The following is a 6,018-nucleotide window of genomic DNA, read 5'->3' as shown; positions in this document are numbered from 1 at the left end:
TGTCACAAGAATCTAAGATGTAAGACTTGAATGTTCTTCCAGAGAGTAATTTTTCATTGAGCATGTCATCCTCACTTGTGTGGTCATTAATTTATTGTAATTGAACACAACTATTCAACTTTTTCAATTAAAATGCTTGCTTCAATACTAAATTGGTTAACTTCGCTAGACTTCTTCTATACCTTAGCACATGACCCTTGAACCATTCTTTCCTTGATGCTTCTCCTTTTTTTTTTCTTCTTATTTCAAATGAGCTCGAAATCTTGTCTTAAGGCGGCTCTTTAGCATAAGCTTTCAATCAACAATCCCAAACCAGTTGGTTCAAGTTGTTAAGTGTTGAGACACTCTTAAAGATTTACTAACTCAAGCATCTTTCCTTAACACATTCAGTCACAGGCATATAACATTGAAATTTTGTTTGGATAGTGGTGTCCAGCACCTCTTTGGGTTGCTAAATGTTCTGTTATAGAGCTACTCTTGATTGTGAGTTTTCAATCGATAATCCCGAGTTAGTTAACTCAAGTTATTGGGTGATGAAGCACCCCTCGGATTTACTAGCCCAAGTATGTCTCTTAACATCAATCACCACAGACACATATCCAAATTTTGTCATTGATGCCTAGCCTTTCATTCTTTGTACTCTATTTTCTTTATTGTCAAGGTTATTTGTGCTTTTACTGATAAAGTCTTTGTGATCCTTAACCGAACTAGTCTTGTATAAGCAAGCATTCTTTAGAATTTCTTGAACATTGATTCTTTCACAATAAATGTATATATACTAGCACCTTTCTTATGGGACAACATGATTCTTTTTAAGCTAGAATTCTCTCTGTTCTTGCTCAAACTACATCTTTTATTCCATTGACAAGTAAAAGTACTTAAGACAAGCAACCATTCCAAACTTGTGAGTAGTGATGCATGGAATGGGTAACATAAAAGAAAATGCTTCAAAAAAAAAAGGATAAAAAAATGCATCTTAGAAGGTGTTCATACCCTGGGTCAAGATGTCCGACCTGGGATGTTTAGCAACAAGCCAACCGACCTCTTCAGGTCAGGCTATCCGACCTCTTCTTAAAGAGCTCGGCCAATATCCGACCTCTTCTTAAAGAGCTCGGCCAAATATCCGACCTCTTCTCAAAGAGCTCGGCTAAATGCCCGACCTCTTCTCAAAGAGCTCGGCTAAATGCCCGACCTCTTCTCAAAGAGCTCGGCTAAATGCCCGACCTCTTCTCAAAGAGCTCGACCAACTCGCCAAAGGAGCCCAAAGCGGGCCCAAAACGAAGGAACACAGCCCAATCTAAAGGCAGCTAAAGCCCAGAAAGATAAAGGCGGTTCCCTTGAAGATATGATGACCTCACTTAAAGATAAGATAAAGATAAGATAAGATAACTAAACTTATCTTATCCACAGGAGGCCACATCTCACCATTATAAATACACTGGAGCACCCAGGTATAACTCATACTCTGATTCTACATAAAACCTGTTTAATACCCATGCTAACTTAAGCATCGGAGTCTCTTGCAGGTACCCCCCACCCTCCGGTGACGAAGGATCAGCAGTGCAACCAGTCCAACAAGTCGGACGCGGCAGCTCTGGCCACCATCTACAAGTCGGACGCGGCGGCTCCGACCACCATCAACAAGTCGGACACAACAGCTCCGACCAGCACAGAAGATCTCGTCCGAGATCGACCTACAGTTTCAGGTTACCCTCGGAACATTGGCGCCGTTGCCGGGGAACCTGGAAGTCATCCCATCACCATGGCGGACAACCATGACAACGACCATGATTCAGATCTAGAGGATAGAACACCGCACAAAGACGCGGATACTACACCAAAAGATACTCTTCAACCCACCAAAGGCGAGAATTCGCCAAAAGAGGAGGCTATGGAGGCACTTCAAGATCGCTTAAAGCAACTCGAAAAAAAGGTGGAACATCAACAAGAAGCTGAGAGAGACCTACGAAGGGAAGTTAGGTGATGCCACGAGTTAAAGGACAGGCTCCTAAAACTCGAAGCAGATCTCAAGGCCAAAACAACTCGATCCGGTCACGAAGACAGCCCCTACAAAGATCAAGACCCATTCACCAAAGATATCATGAAAGCTAAAGTCCCAAAGGACTTCAAGGCTCCCGACATGATCCCGTACGGCGGCACATTGGATCCAAGCCATCATCTCAGTAATTTCAGAAGAATGTACCTCACCGACACATCGGACGCCATTCGATGCAAAGTCTTCCCGACTACTCTAACGAAGACAGCAATATGGTGCTTCGACAGTTTGTCTCCAAGATCCATCACAAGTTTGACGACCTTGTTAAGAAGATTCCTCGCCAGGTTCTCCATCCAGAAGGATAAAGCCAAACACACTTCAAGCTTGCTGGGAATTAAACGAGGAGATCAGAAAAGCCTTCACAGCTACATGGAAAGATTCAACAACGCATGCCTTGACATACAAAGTCTTCCAACAAAAGCGGCCATCATGGGACTCATCAATGGCCTAAGAGAAGGACCTCTCAGCCACTCAATATCCAAGAAGCACCCAACATCTCTGAACGAGGTACAGGAACGGGAACAGAAATACATCAACATGGAAGAGAACTCTCGACTAGGAGAAAGCTAAAAAACCGAATTCTCCTAACCCACCACGGGACAAGGATAAAGAGTCCAAGAAAAGAGAAGATCAATCGGAGAAGATCCCACCACCTCGCCCAATCAAAAGCAAAAAGGAGAAAGAGGTCGGACGAGTTGAAGGCCCACCTCATAACAAAGAATTGGGCAAGGTGAAGGTCCACCTCACACCGAAGAGGTCGGACGAGTTGAACGTCCACCTCACACTAAAGAGGTCGGACGAGTTGAAGGTCCACCTCACACGGAAGAGGTCGGGCGAGTTAAGGTCCACCTCACAACAAAGAGGTCGGACAAGGTGAAGGTCCACCTCACACCGAAGAGGTCGGGCGAGTTAAGGTCTACCTCACACCAAAGAGGTCGGACAAGTTGAAGGTCCACCTCACACTGAAGATGTCGGGCGAGTTTAAGCTCCACCTCACACCAAAGAGGTCGGACAAGTTGAAGGTCCACCTCACACCAAAGATGTCGGGCGAATTGAAGGTCCACCTCACACCAAAGAGGTCGGACAAGTTGAAGGTCCACCTCACAACCAAGAGGTCGGACGAGTTGAAGGTCCACCTCATACCAAAGAGGTCGAACGAGTTAAACATCTACCTCACACCAAAGAGGTCGGACGAGTTGAACGTCCACCTCACACCAAGGAGGTCGGACGAGTTGAAAAGGACAACGGAGTACGAACAAGCCTTCCGAGATTTCAAAATTCTTGGGGCAACCACCCATCCTTTCCAGACCACGGGAAAGTGAAGAACTCATTATACCTCGCAGTGGGAAGTCAGGCAATAGCCTCAGCACTAGTCAGAGAAGACGAAAGTGGGAAACAACCCGTCTACTTCATCAGCAAAGCTTTACAAGGGACCGAACTAACCTATCAACAGATAGAAAAAGTTCGCCTACACCCTCATACTCACCTCTCGACGACTCCACCCATACTTTCAAGCTCACACTATCAGAGTTCCAACCAACCAGCCAATAAAGGGCATCCTGCAGAAAACAAACTTAGCTGGAAGAATCCTACAGAGGACAGCTCGGATAATTCGGGAGACCTTGGACAAAACCAGAGAACATCTCGGACAATTCGGGGGACTCTGGACAAAAACAGAAAATAGCTCGGACAAATCGGGGAAAATGAAGTCTGACACATAGAATGCCCGAGCTAATGCAGCCAGCACCAACAACTCGGACAAATCGGAGAAAAATGAAGTCCGACACATAGAATGCCCGAGCTTATGCATTTTCAAAACCAGCCAGCACCAACAGCTCGGACAATTCGGGGATATGAGGTCCGACACATACCTTGAGAGCAGAATGCCCGAGCTGATGCATTTTCAAAACTAGCCAACCAAGGGGCAATAACAGAAGCCTCATCCGAGCTACATTACAAGACCACAACAAATCGGTCTCGAAGGCGGTATAAGGGATGTACTCAGGGTCAGCCACAGTAACACGCATTTAAACTATGAAATCCAGCTAATCAGACACGCTGTCCGGGATCTTAGTAGACATCTCAAAGACATAGGTCGACTATGGAATTACTACCAAACAACTCGGGCAAATAAGGAAACAACTCGGACAATAACAGTAAAACATAAAGTGACAGACGTGGCAGTAAAAGGGAAACCCCAGGACTCACACAAAAGTCCCAGGGCACCCTTTGGAGGCAACAACAGAGCAAAAACCCAAATACAAAGTCAAAACTTTACATCAAAAAGCATGCCAACTTCCACATTGCCCCACCAGAGGAGCTCATCAGTGTAACATCACCTTGGCCGTTCGCAAAGAGGGGACTCGACCTCCTCGGACTATTTTTCCAAGGATCGGGACAAGTCAAGTTCCTCATTGTAGGGGTGGATTACTTCACAAAATGGATTGAGGCAGAGCCCCTAGCTAATGCCACTGCTCAAAGAAGTCAGAAATTCTTGTACAAGAACATTATTACAAGGTTTGGGGTTTTCTTACTCCATCACCACAAACAATGACACTCAATTCACGGACACAGGTTTCAAGAAAAGAGTGGCTAACTTGAAAATAAAGCACCAATTCACATCCGTAGAACACCCACAAGCCAATGGACAAGCAGAAGCTGCCAACAAAGTCATACTAGCTAGGTTAAAACGGAGACTAAAGGACACAAAGGGAGCTTGGGCTGAAGAGCTCCCACAAGTCCTATGGGCATATCGGACAACTCCACACTTCACCACGGGGGAATCACCCTTCCGATTGATTTACGAAATGGAGGCAATGATCCCAGTAGAGATCGAAGAAGGATCCCCCAAGAATGATCTTCTACAATGAAGAGGTCAACTCCCAAATCCAAAGGAAAGAACTCGACCTACTTCCAAGAGTCCGAGAGAGAGCTCCGATCAAGGAAGAGGCGTTAAAACGTCGAATGGCCTCAAGATACAATCAGAAGGTAGTACAGCGAAGCTTTGCCAACAACAACCTTATCCTAATCCGAAATGATATCAGAACAACTCGACCTGGAGAAGGAAAGCTAGCACCCAACTGGAAAGGACCATACCAAGTTGTTTAGAAGAACTGGGGAAAGGTTGCTACAGACTGCCCGAACTTGAAGGGCAAGAGCTACCAAGGTCATGGCATGCCTGCAATCTAAAAAGGACGCCAGGCCGAGATCCAAAAAGATTGCCCGACCTAGAAAGGTAAGTACTAACATGTACACACTCTTATCTTTATATTATTGTTTAAAAGATTGCAGATTCCCTAAAAAGTTTCCTACCAAGACGCCCGACTACGGCAGGTCGGCAAGGTGAAACACCAAAATCATCACCCGATCACGACAAAGTCGGCAAGATGAAAACCAAACTCATCGTCCGATTACAAAGCGACAAGTCGGCAAGGTGAAAACCAACTTCACCGCCCGACCACGATGAAAACCGAATTCATCATTCGATTTCGACAAAGTGAAAACAAAATTCACTGCTATACCAAGACGCATTAATCTGAAACGCAAATTTCACTGCCGGATCACGACAAGGTCGGCGGGGTGAAAACCAAATTCACCGCCCGATCATGATAAAATTCGGCAAAGATGAAACCAGAATTCATCGCCCGATTTTGACAAGGTCGGCAAAAAAGTGAAAGCAGAGTTCATCGTCCGATTATAAAGCTACAGGTCGGCAGAAAGTGAAAAACAATTTCACTGCACGACCACGATAAAGATGAGTCGTCCGATAAAGGTGAAAACGCAATTCACCCAAAGGACGAGCTAGAGATGCCAACCACTTTCTACAAATCGGCAAAGATGAACACAGAATAATGTAAGAAGTTATCGAAAGTGATCCAAAAAAGAACCTGACGAGGTCTTACGGATTGCTAAAATAGTAACTTAAAGACTGGCCGACGTTGAGAAGTCGGACCAAGTCAACC

This window comes from Arachis stenosperma, chromosome 6, assembly GCF_014773155.1.
Source record: "Arachis stenosperma cultivar V10309 chromosome 6, arast.V10309.gnm1.PFL2, whole genome shotgun sequence".
Taxonomy (NCBI): Eukaryota; Viridiplantae; Streptophyta; class Magnoliopsida; order Fabales; family Fabaceae; genus Arachis; species Arachis stenosperma.
The sequence above is the reverse complement of the archived record's forward strand: the minus strand, read 5'-3'. Positions refer to the sequence as shown.